This window comes from Equus caballus, chromosome 25 (genome assembly GCF_041296265.1).
Source record: "Equus caballus isolate H_3958 breed thoroughbred chromosome 25, TB-T2T, whole genome shotgun sequence".
Taxonomy (NCBI): Eukaryota; Metazoa; Chordata; class Mammalia; order Perissodactyla; family Equidae; genus Equus; species Equus caballus.
In genome coordinates, this window is record NC_091708.1 from 43,987,031 (window position 1) to 44,008,023 (window position 20,993).

Consider the following 20,993-nt stretch of genomic DNA (forward strand, 5'->3'; position numbering starts at 1 on the left):
GGGACATGTCAAAGTGTGTGGACTCACCATTTGTGAGGCGACCTCCTTAGCTGCCTGATCTGCTAACTTTTTTTTTTGGTTTCCAAAATGTCCTCCTTCAAGTGACCTTGTACTTTTATTATTGCCAATTCCTTAGGGAGTAAAACGGCTTTTTTAACAAAGCAGCCAACTTTTTCCTGTTTTTAATATGTTGTTTGTTGAGTAGAGATCAAAAAACCTTTGTTTTTAGAGCATCCCCAAATCATGGGCTATTCCAAATGCGTAGCTAGTGTCAGTCAAAATATTTGCAGTTTCCTGTAGCCAAATGACAAGCTGCACCTGTTGCTCTGGATGAGCATCAGGCAAGGGAGCACTCTCAAGATGGAGACTGGAGGACCTGTCACTCCCCAAGGGCGGTCCTCAGCTCACCACAAGACATGCCAATAGTCAAGAGGCAAGGTGGTAGGAGAGAAAGGGTTTTATTACAGCTTGCTAGCAAGAGAGAAGATGGCTGACTCACGTCCGAAAGAAGCGTCTCACAGAACAATGACTACAGACCAGTTAATAGGGGGCTGATCTCCGGGTGGGGGAGGCAGCTGGTCTGGGGTGGGGGTGGGGGGCAGACATCTGGTCTTAGTTCCTGATAGTCTTTCCTTTTACTGGGTATGCATTAGAGACTGGAGCAATGCCCCAAGACCCTGATCTTTCAGTTGTCACTGATGATGGCTATCAGCACAGACCATCTGCCCAGGGGTCATCATTCCTAAGGAACTCAAAAGAACAAAGTTATCAACTTAAAGCAGCTGGGAGGGGCCGTAAAATCTACAGAGCATGTCTGGGCTAGTTAATCAGAGGTCACTCAAAGTTACAATATGGTTTCTTTTCTACAGTTTGGCTTCTGTTATGTTAACCTTGCGCTGAGCCAGTATCAGACCCTCAGCATGTCTGGCTTGATATTTCCAAGTAGGTCCTCGCAAGGATGAGCCATCTGTGAATAACATAAGGCCAACATTAGTTATAGGACTTTCATGTAAATCATCCCTAGGGGTCAAAAGCTGGTGAGTTCATTTTATGTAGTCACGACAAAATTTCATAGATTTGTGGGCCAGCCCAATGGCTCAGCGGTTAAAGTGTGCACATTCCACTTCTGCAGCCCGGGGTTCGCTGCTTCGGATCCTGGGTGCCGACGTGGCATTGCTTGGCAAGCCATGCTGTGGCAGGCATCCCACATATATAAAAAAAGTGAAGGCAGGTGGGCACGGATGTTAGCTCAGGGCCAGTCTTCCTCAGCAAAAAGAGGAGGATTGGCAGCAGTTAGCTCAAGGCTTATCTTCCTTAAAAAAAAAAAAAATTCATAGATTTGGCATCATCTGTGAGCAAAGTGGTGGGACTTAACCTGTTACTCCTCAGCAAAATCATATTAGGAGAAAACAAAGCAATTTCATAGGAAGTTAGTCAACTCACTGAATAATGTTGAGTGTGATGAGAGTTTAACGAAGCTTCAACCGAGTGAGGAGGATAAACAGTTAAGGAGACCCCTCACCATTTCTCCAGTAGCCTTGCACAAGAGAGCTCTTGCCGAATCAGCCCTCGCGCTCCGTGCAGTCCTGCTGCAGAGTGGGATTGCTGCCTCTAGTCCCTTACAGGTGGATGTTGATCATCGTGTCCTTGAGTTCATACACCTAAGCATTCCCTTTATCTTCATGTACAAAGAGAGAAGATGGCAAGGTGAAATTAGGGTGGCCTAAAGCTGGGGGCTGAGCCAAGATGGACTTTAAGCTGTTTATGGCTTTTTCTGCTTCTGGTGTCATTTCATCAAACCAGACTGGTCAGATTTAAGTAACATATATATATATGAAAGGTTGACCAATGAGCGAAGAGTTAGGCTCCTAGTTCCTGCGTATCTAGTCGGTTCTAAAACAAATCCACTCAATTGTTTGTTTGTTTTTTTTTTTTAAAGATTTTATTTTTCCTTTTTCTCCCAAAGCCCCCTGGTACACAGTTGTGTATTTTTAGTTGTGGGTCCTTCTAGTCGTGGCATGTGGGATGCCACCTCAGTGTGGCCTGATGAGCGGTGCCATGTCTGCACCCAGGATTCAAACTGGCGAAACCCTGGGCCACCCAAGCACAGCTCGTGAGCTTAACCACTGGGCCACGGGGCCGGCCTCTCAATTGTTTTTGTTAGCAGTTTACGAACTCATCAGTTTTTCTGTTATGGTTCTGTAATTTTTTTACTTAGTTTAGTTTTATAATCTGAAAGTTTATCAGAGACCTATATTTTAGAGTAAGTGTCAGAGTCCTTTCCATGAAACTCTCTGAAGGTGAAACATGTTTGTGAAAGCGTCAGAGTAAAACAGTAAAGGTCTGTAAAGACAAAAGACTTAAAAATGGCAATTGACAAAGGAACTTGGTTATTTCTGTGATATATAACATTTTAAGATAATAACTAGAATTACAAGTGATAACTAGGGAAGATCAGAATTTTAGGAATGTTATATAATTTTTATTATTATGTTATAAATACTATTATATATAACATTTTATTATTATATTAATAACATTTATGCAAGATAACCTAAAGGTTTCTTTTTTTTCCCCCCCGAAGACTTTTAGCCCTGAGGTAACATCTGCCAATACTCCTCTTTTTTCTGAGGAAGACTGGCCCAGAGCTAACATCTGTGCCCATCTTCCTCTACTTTATATGTGGGACACCTGCCACAGCACGGCTTGACAAGCGGTGCCATGTCTGCACTCGGGATCTGAACCAGCGAACCCTGGGCTGCTGAGAAGCGGAATATGCTAACTTAACCGCCGTGCCACCGCGCCGGCCCCAAGAAAAATCTATTATAACCTCTTTATCAAGAGCAGACCAAAATTTCAAGATCATCCTTTCAAGAGAAAGCCAAATTATAATTTTGCACCAGATTACCCTTGATATTGAAACTCATTTATTTAATTGAATTCATTTTAATCTTAGCCAACTTGACCGTGCACGAAACTCTTTCCTCAGGGTTTCACTTCCACAAACCTTCTGTCACTTGCTTTTTACATTCAGAATTTGTCCCATGCCTTCTTTCCTTTTTTTTTTCTTTCCTAGTACTTTGGGACAAATGTATCTTTCTTAAGAAAACAAACAGAAATATTTACATTCTTTATATATTCTTTACTGAAAATGTACACCTTAGTTTTCTTGTATACAGACTTTCTAGAAACATGTGCTTTTCCATACTTAGGAAATTCCCCACCATGGCACAAAACATATTTATCAATACACCTAAGCATATTCCAGTTTCTCTGAGATAAGAAGCCAGAGACAGACAAATCTACACCTAGTAATTAATTTTTCATATTTTATATAATGTGGAAATGAGAAATACTCAACAAATTATCATTTAACTTAATTTAGCAAAACTCTGAAGTTTCAGTTTATCAAAAGGTTTTGAAGGTATTTTAAGTATACACACCATAACACCTAGTTATTGTTAAAAAGTTCATCCAAAAACTTTTATATCTATTTAGTTTACATGTTCCCAATAATTATATTTAGATTGCCTACAAAAAAATTCCTGAGACATTAGACAAAATCAGTTATTACTCTAAGTTAATATCTTTGCTGACAAATTTTGTGACAGAGAAAACATGTCTGTATCATATCCAATGCTGATAACTCTGAAAACATTGATCTCAATCAAACCAACAAACTTAAGCTCTCATTTACCAAAGTTTGTTTGTTTCTTTTTTTATTTTTTGTGAGGAAGATTTGCCCTGAGCTAATATCCATTGCTAAACCTCCTCTGTTTTTCTTTTTTTTTTGCTTGAGGAAGATTAGCCCTGAGCTAACGTCTGTGCCAGTCTTCCTCTACTTTATATGTGGGATGCCTCCATAGTATGGCTGTATGGCATAGGTCAGCACCCAGGATCTGAACCTGTGAACCTGGGCCACTGAAGCAGAGCACAAGGAATTTTAACCATTTGACCACGGGGCTGGCCCCTCAAAATTTATTTTATATCACATTAACTTGGAAGACATTTGGGTTAGTTTGTATTACATTTAGAAATAATTTATATCAGCACTTACTTCAAGACAATTAAATAGAGCTCTTTTAGAAATTATTCATCTGGAAGCAGACAAATATAGAGAGTGACTTATAATACAGAAACATCGAGACAGACACAGAGATCTTCAAAATTTTAGCCACATCTCAGGTACAAAACTCAAAAGAATAGTTGGATCTAAATTTTTTTTCTGGGCCCGCCCCATGGTCGAGTGGTTAAGTTCACGCACTGTGCTTTGGCGGCCCAATGTTTCACTGGTTTGGATCCTGGGTGTGGACATGGCACTGCTCGTCAGGCCATGCTGAGGTGGCGTCCCACATGGCACAACCAGAGGGACCTGCAACTAGAGTATACAACTATGTGCTGGGGGGTGTTGGGAAGAAGAAGAAAAAAAGATTGGCAACAGGTGTTAGCTCAGGGCCAATCTTTAACAAAATAAATAAATAAAATAAAAATAAATTGTTTTTCTGGCAGATGAACTAAGTTCATTTGCTCAGATAGCTAAAGACTTTTACTAAAGATTTTGTTTGTTTGTTTCTTTTTTTTTTTTTTTAAAGATTGGCACCTGAACTAACATCTGTTGCCAATCTTTTCTTTCCTTCTTCTTCTTCTCCCCAAAGCCCCTAGTACATGTTGCATATTCTAGTTGTGGATCCTTCTAGCTGTGGCATGTGGGACGCCACCTCAGCATGGTTTGATGAGCGGTGCCATGTCCACACCCAGGATCCAAACCCATGAAACCCTGGGCCACTGAAGTGGAGCATGTGAACTTAACCACTCAGTCACAGGGCCGGCCCCTGTAAGGATCCTTTTAAAACAATTATTGAATAAACTCAGGGACCTTCAACCATTAATTGGAGGATCTGAGACCCAGGAAAGACTTACTGAGCAGCGGCTGGAGCTCTGGAGAGCCGGTTGGGCACAAAGGGTCCTGCTGGTGCCATGGTGCCAGGTCCTCTTGATGCTCCAGGCAGTCTTGGGTGATCTCTCTGGGTCCCTTTGTGGTCACCAATTTGTCGCCTGAAATAAAGAGTCTAGGTGACATTAGTGGAGGAGTTTAGTCAACAATCAGTGTGAGGAGTTTGAGCCCCGGGAGAGCAGTAGAGCAGAGCATTCTGATGCAACTGCTCCAGAGGGTGTGAGGTTCAGTCCAGCTTATGTCTCTTTCACAAACGGTGCACGTGCAGGGACCTGCTCCAGGACCTGGCCTCTGGGGGAGAAGCGGGACTCTCCTGCCCTCCTCTGCCCACCCTGTGCCTGGCACAGCATAGGCACACAGCGGGTGCCAGGAAGCCCCTTGCTAACTTGAATTCAGAGCCCTCCTCTTCTCGAGCCTCCCAGAGCCCCCCCCCAGCTGGAAGTTTCAGCTGGGAGGCAGCAGAAAGCACGGGTCTGGGTGTGTGGGTGCCTGGCTCTGCTGGGCCTGGAAGAGCAGCTTCCCTTCTTTGCCCTGGAACACACCCATGTGAAGGCTGGGTCCCTCCCTTCCTCACCCTTGAGCTCAAGCCCCTCCCCGGGGGAGGCCTGAGGGGTGGGGAGTTGTCTTCAGAGGAAGGCTTTAGTTGACCGACGCAGGCTGCTGCTCACAGGTGCTTGTCCTTGGGGTCTGTGGCAACTCTGCGCAGGCCCCTCCTGCAACGTGGGAGCCCCACGGCTGGAAGGTAATGTCCTACCGAACTGCCAGGGTTGGGGGGTGGGCTAGGCAGAGACCACCCCTACTCCTAGATTGTCTCCATCCCTGGTCAGTCTGGGGCTTTGGAGCTTAACAAATGACTTGGTCCAAACTCTGCCCCTGTGCAGGGGGGAGGCCTGAGGACAGGGTCTCAGGCTGCCAAGACCCCCTCTGCTAACCTCTGGGAGTGCTTGGGAACCCACTTCCTTCTCTGAGCCTCACTCATCTGTAAGATGGATGTAACCTGGTGCCCACCTCCCAGGCACTGTGTGGGCAGAGGGCAGCTGGCAGCCTTGATGCAGCCCCTCCTGCAGCTTGACACAGCTCCCTGTCTGCTGGCATCCAGGTTCCCTGGAAACTGGCTGAGCTGCATTCCAGTCACCCTGGCACAGGGGCAAAGGTTTCAGTGGGGTTGAACCTGACTTCCCAGCCCCAGTTGTCTCAAGGGGGGAGGTAAGGAGGTGACAGGGAGTGCAAGCAGTCCAGGTGCTGTCTCATCCAGTTCCAATCTCCCTCCGTGGCCGTCGGCATCCTTGTTTTACAGAGCAGAAAACTGAGGCTCAGGGAGTCACTGCCCAGGGTCATCTGTGGGGCACCTCCTGGCCCCTTGCTCCTGCTGTGTCTGGAGGGCCTCCGGTGGGAGAGAGATGGGACGGACAGGCAGAGGGTGGGCAGTGTGGCCCTTCCCAGAGGAAGACCTGTCCCTCACCTCCTCCCTCCCACAGATGGGCCGGCCAGGGTCCCCAGGGGAGAAGGTCTCTGACACCCAGCTGTCCGGTGCCACTACTGACCCCCACCATGCCCCTGGCGATGCCATCCTTGACCCTGAGGACTTGGACCTGGTGCCCTCCGTGACCCTGGCTGCAGCCCTCATCTTGCTGTTCCTCCTGCTCTCAGCCTGGCTGGAGTGGAACAGGCCCCTCCAAGACTCTTGCTAAGGAGGGTTCTGGGGCTGGGGATGGGGTAACGCTGGGCTGGGCCTGGACAGGCTCAGGAGAGGCACAGAGGGAGTAGAGCCAGGGATGGGGGCCTCCCAGCCACATCCTGGGCCAGACCCTGAGGCCCAGCAGCCCCGGCGGGACCCCAGGATGTCCCCAGACCCCCCACCAGAGGGCAGGAAACCAGATGAGCCCTGGACTCTGCTGGAGAATGCTACTGCTGGAGCCTCACACCTGGGGACGGCCACGGATGCTAGACTAAAAGGCTCGGGCAGCTGACAGTGCTCAGGAAGACTGGGCTCCAGCCCCTCTCATCCTGGTTTGCTGCACGGCCGGGTCTGGGTCCCCATTTTTGCACCACCATTCTGAGTGTCACAAATAAAGCCAGGTGACCCCTGGGTATCTGTGGAATGAGTCAAAGCATGGGGAAATGAGAGTTTCAGCCCAGGCTCTGCCATTCTGGGCTGTGTAACAGTGGACAAGGCCCTTCTCCATTCTGGGCCTCGGTTTCCCCAGTCATCAAATGAAGATGGCAATATCTGCTTCTGGATTTTGTTGGGAGGGCCGACCCGTGGGTAGGCACTTTGTGGTCACCTCCGTAGAGACACTGTCCCTTTGTGCCTGCCCCTCTCCCTTCTCCTGGGACCCAGAAAACCCTTGGAGGAAGCCCCGCATCCTGTGGCTGAGGCCGCTGAGAGGCGGGATGCGCTGGTCTTGGCTGTCCCCTGGTGGCTGAAGTCAGAATTGCACCATCTACTGTGGGGTTCCTTGGGCTTCCCGTCACCGCAGAGGGTGAAGATGTCTTATTATTTAAAGTGGAATATTTTGAGATTGTGGACAAGCGCAAATCCCATCACCCAGAGAGAACCTCTTTTACCATTTTGTATTTATCTTCTTTCCCTCCATTTCTGTATCTGTAATCTTACAAAGGAAATCATCAGCAAGGAGGCGGCAGGGCTGGGCGAGGACCGCTGGTGCTGGGGGCAGGTAGTCACTGTCCGGGTCGGTCGTTGGAACCTTCCCACTCGGACCTTGACAAAGGAAGACATGCATTTCTGGAGGGTAGGAAGGGCGTGGAGACCTTCAAGTTGGGACTGGAGTCTCCAGGACCCCTCCCTGTGCCAGACGCTGTGGCGAAACACATGAGTGGACCCCGGGGAGCTTGGGCAGCTGCTCAGTGGCTTTTCTGACCTCTCACCAGCATGGCTGGACACAGGGGTGGACCACAGGAGCCCTCCTCCCCAGCTGAGCTCCCGCTGCTGCAGGAAGAGCAGAGATAAGGCTGTTCTGTCCTCCTCACTCCCTCTCTCCCTCCCTCCCGTCTGCCTCTACTCTCTCCCCGTCCCCCTTCTCTCCCCATTCCTTCTCTGAGCACCTTCCCTGTTGGGCAGAATCCAGAAAGATCAAGGCTGGGGGGAGAGAGGGGGAGGCAGGCAGCCAAGTGTGGCCCCACCACCTCTGGCCTTCTGCCCAGGGAGCGGGGGCCCCTGAGGGGCTCTCCTCTCTGTTCCCTCTGCCACATTCCCTCCCTGTTGTGGGGGGAGAGGCTGTGGGCAGGACACCAGGTGCCCCCCATCTTTGCTGCCCCCCAGCTCTCTCCACCTCTCCACTTTTACCCCCCACCCCCACTCATCTTGTCAGAGGGAGACCCTGAGACCCAACCTCTGGGGTCAGGGAGGGGCCTTTGTAACCCAGGCACAGACTGGGCAGGGCTGGGCTGGTGGCCTTTGGGGATTCCAAGCCCCATGCTCCTCATGCCCTCTCAGAGGCTGCCAGGGCCAGAGCAGAATCCTTCGCTCCTTCCCTCACAGCATGAGGCCACAGATCTCAGACTTCCAGCTGGGTGTGTGTATGTGCGTGTGTGTGTATGTGTTCAGGGGAGCCCGGGTAAGGCGAGGAGCATGCCCCTGGGAGCCGGGCAGGGAGGAGCAGCCACCCTGGACCTCGCCTGAGGCCTTGACCCTGCCCGCTGGCCCAGGGAGAGCGAGAGACTGGCAGGCAGGGGAGTGTGTGTGCTGGCTCTGCCAGTTTGCATTTCTGACCTGTGCCCATGCAAAGGCCGTGTGGCTTCCGATGCGGTCCAGCGGGCCAACTCCTCATGTCCAGTCCAGCCCTTGGTTCTCGTGTCCGAGGCCAGTGTAGGCATCTGTGCGTAGCCCATCCAGGAAGGACTGCACCCGCAAGGCAAATATTGTTCCGTATAATTCAGTGACCCTCTTTATAAACATTGTGGTTCCGCCTTGGGGTTTTTCCTGCTTTGACTCCCACCTCTCCTCCCCGCTCTTGCAGGGGTGCTGGGGCAGCCAGATGCCTGAGGGTAGGAAATGTGTGCTCTGGAGGGTTAGAGGTCACAAAAGGTGACAGGATGGGCCTGGGGACTGGGGTGGGTGAGCCAGAGAGTCCTGGGGGGGGTGGGGGGGCTCTTCCTTGAGCTGGTTGGCAAAGAGTTGCTGGGAGCAGGCAGCTTGCTAGTGTGTGTGTGAGTGTGTGTATGTGTGTACACCTGCCTGTGCACCTGTGTATATGTATGCATACGTGCATATACATTCATGGGCGTACATGCATGCACACACCCCCACGTGTCGAGAACATGTGCACGCATGTGTACATGCACATAACACACGTGCACACACATGCAGGTGTGTTTATGTACACGCAGACACGTTTGTGCGTGCATGTGTTTATGCACACGTGCACTTGCATGCATGTGCAAATACATGTGTATCACAAACATGTGAAACGTGTGTACATGCATGTACGTGTGTGCATGTAGGTGTGTACGTGTATGTGTGTGTGTGTGCACGAGCATGTGTGTGTGTATACTCAGGTGTTTACTCCGTGTGGAGGCTGGGGATGGAGTGGAACTGGCGTCTTTCCCACCAGCCTGGTTGTGGGCTGGTGAGTGTTTCAAGGCAAGCTGAATCGGCCCCTGCAGAGCGAGGCGAGTCCCTCCTCTGGGAGGAGGGCTTTGCTGTTGTTGATGAGAGCAGGTGCAGGAGACAGGTGGCCCTGGAGGCAACGTCCCTGGCACTCTCCAGGGTGTTTCCTTGGGAGAGCTATGCAGCCTGAGTCTCCTTTCTCGTCAGTCTGCTGAGGCAGTGGGGCGACACTGCTGTCTCCATTCCTTTCTGCTTCCTTCCTGAAAGGGCCTTGATTTTCTCTGAGGTGGCAGTGTCCTAACTGAGAGCACAGACCCTCCAGCTGCCCTCGCAGCTCGGTGGCCTTGTGAGTAATTTTTGGCCAGGAGGTATAGACAAGAGGGTCCAGAAAGAGCCGCGCTTCCTGGTTAGAGAGGTTTAGGGTCCTACCCTCTTCTTCCTGCCTGAAATCAGGTGTGTTGCATGGGGGTGCAGCAGCCGTCTTGCAAACAGGAGGTGAGAGCCCAGGCTGAGGATGGCGGGCGGGGATGAAGCAGGACACAGTTCTTGGCTGATGTCCTAGAGCTGGTTTTCTGTGTGTTGCAGCCTCACACACTCCTAACAGGGACAGAGCATCAACCCCCTCTTCACCTGGGGATTCTGGGGTCTGGAGCCTGTAGGGGCTGGCATGTGGGTGTGCGCCCTCCTCCCTCTGCACTCTGAGAGGGCACCAGGGACTTGTCCTCAGAGGCACACACGCAGGTGGCTCTCGAGACAGTCAGAGCCCTGCTGGCCATGGCTGCCTCTCGTGAGAGGCCGGCTGTCCGCTCAGAGGAGAAGGATGAGGGGGAGGGGTGGGGGACAGCCTGGACTGACCTCCTGTTGAGAGGCAGCTCTAGGTCACAGGGAGTAGGCCACTCATCTGAGACCAGGTGCAACCTGGAACCATGGGGCCCACACCTGTCCCCACCCGGCTCCCACCCGGTGCCCTCTGTAAGGCGAGGATGAGATCCTGAGTTGGGGCTGTGCAGAGACGGGAGTGTGGGGCTGCGGGGCCCTGCCTCCACAGCCCAACGAGGTGGGACCGGGAGCCTGCACAGGCGGCAGGTGGGCAGGTGGGCAGAGGGGACAGCATCCTTCTTCATAAGGTGGGGCAGCCAGTCCTGAGAGCCTGGCCCTGACAGGACCGCTCTCTCCTCCTTCACATCCAAGACCTGGCTGGACATCCCCTAGTGGACGCTCCTGGGGACCTTCAGCCCACCCACATGTGTCAGGTCCTTCCTGCTTGGGGCATGAAGTGGAAACAGGAAAAGGGCAGGGTGAGGCCGCCCTGTCCCCTCACTGGCTGTCAGTCCCTCCTAGGGACACAGCTGTGGCCCCTGCCCGCACAGCAGGGAAGCCAGACCACCTGGAGTTGCGTCCTTGCCCTGCAAGCTTGGCAACCCCCCACGCCATGAGCCTCTGCGTCCTCATTTGTGATGGGGAGGCTGCGTGGAGGGCTGCACGGCACTCCCAGGCGGGACCCTGACCCAGTGCCCGACGTCCCGGACGGGTGCTCGTTACCTCTACCGTCTGCTTGCAGCCCTCTTTTGCACCAGGATCTGAGGCTCAGAGGAGAGGAGGCGGCTGCCTGGGATGTGACTCGGCTGATCCGACTGGGTGAAGTGAGTTCTTTATTCCTTCGTGCCTTTGTGCCAGGAAAGGGTCAGACCCAGGTCTCCATCCCAGCCAGATGCTCAGTGACCTGGTTCTGCCACCCTGAGGTTCACAGCCCCTCCTGTGCTGTTGGGACAGGCAGGCCTGGGGGAGACGGCAGGGGGAGGGCGGGGCTGGGAGCGAACCCCACCTGGCCAGCAGAGGCCCCGCCCAGCCGGCCAGCCTGGCGTTTCTGCCTTCACGGCCTCAGCCAACACTTTCTCCCGGGCCTCAGCCAACTATTTGTGGGCCGCTAAGTGGCCCGACAGCTGCTTCTCTTGCTCAAGTATGACATTACATTTTTTCGGATGGCCGGACACTTCCTGGCTCACAGCGTGTGAGCAACCGTCTCGCTCTGTCCTGACCATTGCCCCTCACCCCTCCAGTCTCCCCTTTTTGTCCTGGCCGGCCAGCGGCGGGGTCAGGCTGAGACCCCTCTAGCCTCATGCTCAGACAGAGCCCCGCCGAGCCCCCCGGGGCTGCAGGTGGCCCAGGAAACCTCCCCTTGGTTATTTTTGGCCCCTGTGCTGGCCTGTGGACTCCCAGCCAAAAGCAATTACTGAATTTTCGCCTTGTTTTGCTGACAGTTTAGAATATGTCAAAAATGTTCCACTGGGGGACCCAAGGGCACCTCGGGGGGTGGGACATGGGGGCTTGGAGACCAGCTGTGGCTGGGTCCCCTAGAATAGACTTTTGGGGTTCCTGGCAAGATGGAGGAGAGATGGGACAAGTGAGGGCTGTTTATTTATAGCTGTCGTTTGGTGGTGCTTCCAGAGCGCGGTCTGTGCCCGCACACTGGTCATCTCTCCTCTCTATCCCGTAACGCAGTGGGGTTATTCGCTCCCATTTCACAGAAGAGGAAACTGAGGCTCAGCACTATCTTGAACCTGCCGACGCTCCACTCGTGGGAAGTGGCTGAATGGGGCCTGTGCTCGGCTCCGCTCCTTGTTTGTGGGCTGCCACTTCTCTAGTGGAGAAAGGTTCGCCCTGTTCTGTGGAGGGCAGGGCTGGGGGCTGTGGAGGCCACAAGGAACCGGCAGGGTCTGCCCCAGGGCTCTCCCTCTTACCATGGGGGCTGTGCTCGGAGGAACTGGGAACCACACCAGGTCTGGCCATCTCCTTTTCAGTGTCTGTGTTGTCGTGGCTCTGGAATTTGCACCCTGGCCCTTTCACTCCAGCATCTCTGCCGGGAACCACAACGCTGGCCTGGGAGAGACCACGGGATCGCCTGAGTCTGCAGACAGGGACAGTTCTGGGGCTCAGCATTTGTGCTCACACTGGGCAGGCTGGATCTGCCTGGTGGGCTCCGTCCAGGGCCCAGGCCACCCTCTGTTCCTTCCGCGGCCCTCGGGAGCATCCACTGGCCACAAGCAGAGGGCAGTGAGAAGGGGGTCAGGCCTGCAACAGCCGCAGGCCACAGGTCTGAGGAGCTCAGCTGCCCTGACCCGGGGTGGCTCCTTATCCTGCTCCAGGAGGACACCAGGGGCTGGGCTACTGTCTGGGGGGTGAGAGAGCTTCAGACCGTCCACCACTCTGCTCCCCTCAAAGGCTGCCCCAGGGGAGTTTCCGGAAGGGAGGGTGGGGATGAGAGTCTCTGGGGAGAGGGATTTGGAGATCCCCATGCCTCAGGACCTCAGTTATCTCACATCCTGGGCAGCACCTCCTCGGGCACAGGGGCTCCCTGTCCTTCACACAGCCGTGTCATCAGCTTTTCTCCTTGGTGCAGAACACTGGCTCGCTGGGGCCTTGCCCATGCCCTGCGGTTGTCCGGGAGGCCAAGCCCACTCCACACACACAAGTGTACAGACATACACACGTGCACATATATGTGCACGCCTGTGCACGTATGTGTCCCATAGGTTCATGTGCATAATTTTTTGTTTTTGGGAAGATTAGCCCTGAGCTAACATCTGCCAATCCTCCTCTTTTTGCTGAGGAAGACTGGCCCTGAGCTAACATCTATGCCCATCTTCCTCCACTTCATATGTGGGACGCCTGCCACAGCATGGCTTGACAAGCAGTGTGTAGGTCTACACCCGGGATCCGAACGGGCGAACCCCGGGCTGCCGAAGCTGAGTGTGCAAACTTAACCTCTGTGCCACTGGGCAGGCCTCGCATGTGCATACTTTCACATGCTGTGCACTTGAGCATGTGTGTGCGTGTGTGGTGTGTGCTTGTAGGCATGTCTATGTATGTGCACATACACGCTTTAATGAAGTGACCCACTTCCTGTTTGACAGGCTGACTTGGTTCTGGGTGTGCTTCGTTACCGCATCCACTGGTTGGGCGAATGCTTCTCCTGTTGTTGGTGCCCATCTCTGGGCCAGCACTGGGATGGGGACCAGCCCTGCCCTGAGGGAGCTCCCGGTCTGGGGCTGCCCGGCGGGCAGGGGCAGGGGGGACATGTGCATAGGCTCCCGTGGCACGCAGGACAAGAGTCAGACCCAGCCTGGAGCGGGGACCAAGCATGCCTCCTGGCAGCAGAGCACAGCTGAGCCAAATGCAAGCACACGCACGCACAGGGCCAGCCGGGTGGCGGGGGTTCCGGGGAGGGGTGAAGTCATTCTGGAGGCCCCAGGGTGGAAAGTGGCTTGGCATTGGGATGGGTGTCATTGGGAGGCATGGCTGGCGCATGAGACTGAGCAGGGTGTCAAGGGGAAGCAGTGAGGCTGGGAGGCGGGAGGAGCCCAGCCTGGGACCTTCAGGCCTGGCCTGGGTGTGGGGTGACACTTGGAGATGCTGTATGCATGCCCAGGGCTGTGTCTTATATCCCTGTGTCTACACGGCCTGGGCCTGGCTTGCCGCCGGTGCTGTCACCCTGGACGGCCCACATGCGTTTGGCATGACGGCTGTGATTTCAGGAAAGGGGCAGATGGGGTGCCTGCCCTCACCCTCCCCGACCTTCGAAGGTTTCATCTGAGAAGAATGCAGGATGTCCGTCTGAGGAGCTCGGCCCACAGCAGCTCCGTGACCCCAGAGGCCACGGAGACACGGGGGCTCGGCCATCCTTTTTGGAACGACTGTGGGGAGGACTCGGAGCCGACAGATTAGCTGCCAGAGGAAGTGGCTCTTCTGAGCAGCTGTCTCCTGGCAGATAAGGAGCGGGGTCTGCTTTCTCCGGCCTGGAGGATGGATGCCAGTCCCTGCTGTCCTTGAGGGGACTGGCCAGTGGGCTTGGATGAGAGGAGGATTTGGACGTCCTGGGAGCAGCCTGGGGGGAGGGGCTGCTGGCTTTCAGGGTCAGGGCCTCCGTCTGTCTGGAATATTCCTGCATCCTTTTCCCCAGGCGCAGGCCTGGCTGTGGGCAGGGTTCATGGTGGGCTGAGAGCCTCGGGATGCCGCCCCGTGGCTGGGACACGGAGCCCTAGGCAGCCGGAAGCCTCCAGGCCCGGGCTTGCCCTGAGTCCCTCAGGTGGGCAGCCTGCATGCCGTGGCTGCCTGGCTTTTCTCTGTTTCAGCTCATGGGCTCCCAGCCACCATCTTCTGGGGCCCTGTGTGAGTGGTGGCCATATGAACATGTGAGCCAGGCAGAAGACATGTGCCCACTGCATGAGGGCAGCGGCAGGACGCATTCCACCCAGAGTCACTCGTGCTTCGGCCTGGTGGAGGGGCGGGGGGTGAGGGGTGGGGTGGCCTGGGGGCATTTCATGGGCCAGGGCCGTGAGGCTCCGATGAGCAGCGGTTACGGGGTGGGTCCGGGAAAGGTCCTCGGATTATTGCCCCGTAGCCCCCTCCCTGACTGTTGACGTGACGCTCTTGGGAGCCAACAGCAAAGGCCTCAGTGTGAAGACGCCTCCCTGGCTTTCTCTGTGCCCTGAGCCCATGAGTCCCCCTTCACCTGCACTCTGTTGGGACAACTATCTTGCGCCACCTCGTATTATCTGTTGCACAGGCCCTGCCTAGCAAGAAGCTGCAAAGCGCAGGGGCTGGTGTGTGCATGCAGCCCCAGGACCTTATGCCTGGGGCCCCACGGGCCCGTGAGCCTGAGCCCCTGTGCCTGGCGGGCTGCGCGGGCCTCTGTGGGCAAGGCGGGAGCTCATGAGTGTGGGAGCTCGCAGAGGCCCATCTTCTGCTGTCCGCGTCCGTGGAGCACAGAGCCACACGCTGAGCTCTCCCCGGGGTGGGGGTGGGGGGGTGCCCTCTCCTGCCTCATTGTCTTCTCTTTCCGCAGACTCCGATTTATTAGAACAAAAGTTGAGTGCCCACGGGGCCTTTTGCTATTGCTGAGAAGTGGGCCCCTTCCCCAGACTGCCCGCTCCAGCCCTGGCTACTTTCCCTCCGTCTTGCTTCAAAGTCCAGACAGAAGGCAGCTGAGTAGAGAACTCTCTGTGCGGGGCCTCTGAAAGGCCAGGTGGGCAGTCTTTGTTCAGAGACGCCCTGACTTTGAAAACACTCCCAGATGCACTTGGAATGAGGGGCTCATGTGAAGGCCCCCCCAGATCTGGGTGGAGTGGGCCCCACACCTGTCTCTGGGCAGCTCCCAGATGATGGCTGGGAGCCCCTCAGGGGCTGGAGGGTGTGCCCTGGTCCCCAGCAGGCTTGCAGCGGGGGGAGGCTGTCTGGTGTCTGAGAAGCCCAGGCAGCCACTGTTGAGGGACCAGGCTTTCTCCGATCTGCCCGGAGTGCCTCAAGCTCCAGGTCTACTTACCTCCGCTTCGGGAGGGCAGAAGGAGGTTTCACAGGGTGAGAACTCTCTGCGGTTTCTGCATAAGGTCAAGGACAGCACCCTCAACTGCTCAGGGCCCGCCAGCACTCCCCCCGAGGCTGGCTGGCCTGAACTGCAGACTCCACGACCTGGAACAGGCTCCTGGCCTCTGGGAAGCTGAGCTGCAGCAGACTTGGCCTTTCCTCCGTCGGGAGCTGAAATCCTTGACTCCGCCAGCCGGCGGGGGGTGGAGCAGCTGGCCTGGCCTTGGGGAAGCGTTCCTGGGGCCCGGGCCACAGACTGGGCTGCAGCCCTCCCGAACAGGGCCCCCTCCTGGAGCTCCCGTCTGCCCCGTCTCGGCTGGGGCTGACCTGTGGTCTGGGGTGTGACAGACCTGAGAGAGAACACAGTGCCCCTGAGCTAGGAAGGTGTTTGAAGGAGGCTGCAAGGTGAGACAGGGAGGTTGCGAAGGAGCGTTTGGTTCTGCTGAGGACTGGATATTGGTGTGCACAGGAGAGCACAGTGGCAAGACCATGGGCCCTGTAGCTCACTGCCGGCATCCAAGTCCTGCCCAGTGACCTTGACCTTGGGCATGTGTCTGACCTCTCGGCACTTCTGCTCCCTTAGCGGTAAGGTGGGACCATCATGGTGCCTGCCACCCACGGTCGTCCCAGAGTTGAATGAGCTGACGCTCCGTAGCCCTGTGTAAGCGTCTGCAGAGAAACACGCCCACAATTTCAGCCAGTCTGGGTGGACTTCTTTCTGTTCATCTGCCCGTTAGAGTTTTTCTCAACACACATGGATGACTGGGCGCATTTCTGGAAAAAGTTCGTTGGTTGCTTTGAACAAAACTGGAATTGTTGACTGTGTGTTTGCTGATGTGGTAAAAAGTCAACTAAAAATTAATAGAAACACCAGAAAGCTCTATCCATCACACACTGACGGGGTGGCAGCTGAGTGCAGGGCTGGGGAATCGGAGAGGAGACCGAGTCAGCGCACAGCAGGGAGACGCACAGGTGGCTGCAAGACGGCCCTCAGCCACGAGTGCTAAGCGGAGGGAGGGCTTCATGGAAGGGACAGTTTGGAAGGGCTTTGGGGGGCTATGGAAGACCAGGTCTTGGAGGATGAGTAAGATTTTAAGAGGCAGGGAGCAGAGACGCACACAAAGGGGTCTAGGGAAGAGTGGGGTATATGTGCATACACGTTCATCCATTCGCACACCCACCCACGCACACGCGTGCGTGTATGCGCACACACTCTCATACACACGTACATGTACAGGGCATGAAGTATGTGCCGGGGGTGGGGTTTGCGACCTCGTAGGAAATGAAATGAGAGCAGGTGAAGCTGGCCCGCTCAGAGGTGTGCAGGCTTCACACGGCAGGTGGCACGATGCCACGGGAAGTTCCGAAGCTGGGATGCAACCTGAGGGTGAAGGGTGGCATGGCCGCCAGCGTCCGGCTGGGTGGGGGCTGGGAGAGCAGCGTCTCTTAACCGAGGGAAGTGTCAGCTGCAGTGGCCCGTGTGCAGGGTTCTGGGGCCAGGCTTCACCAAGACCTCAGATGTCTGTGACGGCTCCTGAGCAGGTCGATGAGAGTCACAGTGCCGGGTTCCAGAAGCTGCAACGCCCTCTCCAGCTGTCCCCCCAGCCACTCCGCGAGGCCAGCACACTGCCCTCCCCGACAGAAGGCACCTGGCTCGGGAAGGCCTCGGGAGGAGCAGCTTCCACATTCCTCTGCTTGGGGCTGGAGATGCCCTCCCACCGCAGGGCTGGAGGCGGGGGATGCTTTGTCAGGCTGGGACGGGGGCCAGCCGAGCCCCAGGACACGTCGTCCCCTGGCCTGGCCTCCTGGAGCCGGGCCGGCGCTGGGAATGGCGGCTGACCCTGTGTTCCAGGAGGGGCTGAGGCAGTGTCCTCAGGACGCAGCTGTGCCCAGCTGTTCCCCAAAAGACCTCATCCGGAAAGTCCACCCCCTCCCCAGCCGCTCTGCTGACCAAGGGACACAGGTGTCGGGGCTCTTTTGGGGACCCATGACCCTCGGGGTGACAGGACAGAGGCCAAGACCTGCTTGGCTTGCAGAGTTTGCAGAGTTGTGAGGACAGCATTGATTCCTGAGGCCTCCCAGCTACATTGGCTATGCCCGTTTCCAGGAGAACAGCTTGTAACTCCCTCATCGTGACCGCCAGGGTCCGGCAGAGAGAAGCCAGCCTGCCACTGTGACCTTTGCCCTCTCTGAATCCAGAATTCTGAGTCCTTACTGGAGCATTTGCCGTCAGTGGGTGGAGGGGGACCATAGTTTTGTGTTCAAATGTCGACTCGGCCGTGCCTTCTCGGTGCTTCTCTGTGCCTCGGGGTCCCTGTGGATTTAGTGGGCGCCCTCCTGCAGCCCCCTCCCAGGGGCATGGGCACTTACAGGAGGGGTCCAAGCCTTGAGATCCAGCCTAAATGGCCAGTGTGGGCACAGGTGCCTCGGGAGACAGAGCTTCTGACTGCCACCATCAGCCCTGGCTGCCGGTTCCTGCCAGAGCCACTGTGCAGGAGGGTCCTGTAGACATTCTCTACTCACTCCTGTGCCAGCTCCCACTGGAGTGTAAGCTCTCTGAGGGCAGTGATGTCATCTGTCACGTTCACTGCCATATCTCCAGTGCCTCAACAGTGCTGGGCATTGGCAAGAAGCTCAGTAAATAGCTGATGAAGGAATGAATGAATTCACCAATCACTGACTCATTTGTTGAGAACGGCAGAGGTTAAGGGCATAGACTCTGGAGCCTGGCTGTCTGGGTTCTGAAGTTTGAGTCTGTGATTTACTGGCCGTGTGAACTTTAGTCAGTTATTTTAATGTCCCCGTGCCTCAGTTTCCCCATCTGTAAAATAAGGGTAAAAGATTTCTGTTCCTATAAGCATGATCTGTTAAGAACCTGTACAAACGCTGTCACTAAAAGCAGCTTCAGATCCTGGATAGAATGCAAGATGTCCATCTCGAATGCCTTCCTGACCTGGCTAGAAGGTGCAGAATCCTCAGGCCAGCATGGGGAAAAGAGGGTGCCCGGAGAGGAACATGGGACCTTCAAGCTGGCTTTGCTTTGAGGTGTGGGGGATGAGGCCGCTGTGCCACATCTGAAACAAAAAGCTGACTTTATGGTCTCTTAAGCCAGGGAGAGGCGTAATTTTGAGCAAACTGCTGTCCTGGCGCAGAGTTCCAGCAGGTGTGGCGTCAGGCCCCGGAGGACTTCCAGAGGGAGAGTTTAGGCACTGGGTGACCTTCAGGGAGGGAGTGCAGCTCCTGGAGTGGGACTCCCGCTGACTGGCTGTCTGAAGCTAGCTGTCACCAACAGGCCGGGATGGACTGAAGCTGCCTCTGGTGTTTACTGGTTGCAGCGGTCAAAGAACTCTTTGTCTTCTCTTTTTGACTTTGAAGAACTGAAGCTTTTCTGTTCTCATAGGTAAACTGGAGCATCCTTTTTGGCTCCTCTGGGGCTAGGGGACAGAAGACGAAGCGCAGAGCCTGGCCGTGTCAAGGGTCCAAGGAAAGACCGCCTCTGTGAATCCAGGATTCTCAGGGCCCCACCTCACCATCAAGGTAAGCCAGAAAATCCTGTGTCCTCCAGGAATTGCATCCATACTGCTTATCTCAAGCCTGGGTGCTGAGGCAAAGAGGAACAGATATAAGGATTCATAATCACAAGCTGGCCCTCGTGTGTGTGCAGCCGGAATTCACTCTCCCTCAATTCTCCCCAGAGCTCAAACCAGGGATGTTAGTTGACAGATCCCCAGACTGGGAGTGCCCCGGCCGTGTGGCAGATGCAAACAGAAATGCTTCTAAAGGAATCTGCCTTTCTCTTGGGCCTCAGAAAACTTTCACAAAGTTCCGCAGCCAAGGAGCAGTTCAGAGTAAAAATTCACTAAATGCACAAGGAAACAAGGCAGTATGAGCAAAAGCTGACAGAAACAACAGGCAGTAGAATCAGATCGGCAAAAAATTCAGATGTTAGAAGTATCAGGCCCAGAAGATAAAATGGGTGTGTTTTATAGAAGAAACAAAAGGAACTTGAATATGTCAATAAAGAACAAACCTATTCCTAGAAATAAAAAGCATGATACCTGAAATTAAAAACCAAAGGATGGTTTAACAATGGCTTAGACAAGACTAAAGAGAGAGTTAATGAACTGAAGGATAAGGCAAAAGAAATACGGAAAATTGCACTACTAAGAGATAAAGACATGGGAAAGGTAGAAAAGCATGGATAATAGAGTGAGGAGGAAAACATATTGCTAATTGGAGTTCCAGAAAATGAAGAAAATGAAGAGAGAATAGAGACAGGTCTTGAAGAGGGTAGAAGCTGAAACCTTCTAGATCCAATAAAAGTCAGCCATCCACAAATATAAGAAGCCCAATGACTCTGAAGCAAGATGAAAAGTAATCCACACCCAGTCACCTCAGAGTAAAAATGCAGAACACCAAAGACCAAAAGAAGACTTGAGAAAGAGCCAGAGAGAAAATAGAGATTCCTTTCAACAACAACGACGCTGAGAGTTTCCTTTACAGTAGCAACAATGGGAGCAAATGACTGTCAACCTAGAAGTTACAGCATAAAGACAGTTCTAGGCAAATAAAAATTGAGGAAATGTCTCACAAAGCGTTTGCACTTGAAGTTTTAAGGACGTATTTGAGGCAGAAGGAAAATAAGCCCAGATGGAACAGTGGGGTATAAGAGGGGATGAAAGTCAAGGAGATTGTTATACATGTGGGCAAACTGTTATAAACACGTCACGTGGGATTTAAATGAAGACAGAGCAAAAATACAAGGTAGTAATGGCCTTAAAGGTAGGAGGAGAATAATTGGAATTTAAAAGTTCTAAATCCTTGTGATGTTCAAGAGGAAGACAAAGCATTAATTTAGTATAGACTTTGATACGCAGCCACTAAAAGAATAGAAATAGAGGGTATAAATTCTAAACCGATAGAGAGGAACGTAGAATGAAAAAACTCAATAATCCAAAAGAAGGTGAGAAAGGAGAGAAAAAGAAACATAGAAAAGGAAGAATAAATGGAAAAGACAAAATGAGATGGTAAGAAATGAGTCCAAATATATTAACAATTGCATATCCAGAAACGAATAGAATGTTGCAGTTAAAAGACAATGATTTC

At 53.7% G+C, this 20,993-nt stretch overlaps 1 long non-coding RNA gene across 1 annotated transcript; it reads right to left on the reverse strand.

The window, feature by feature from the left end:
* Window positions 1–442: 442 nt before the first annotated feature.
* Window positions 443–16,042, reverse strand: LOC102149523 (uncharacterized). The gene is made up of 7 exons (XR_011432724.1): window positions 15,847–16,042; window positions 12,266–12,404; window positions 11,067–11,303; window positions 8,688–10,121; window positions 7,523–7,676; window positions 4,921–5,055; window positions 443–967 (listed from the first exon to the last, which is right to left on the reverse strand). It is a non-coding gene; the product is annotated as an uncharacterized lncRNA (long non-coding RNA).
* Window positions 16,043–20,993: the final 4,951 nt, after the last annotated feature.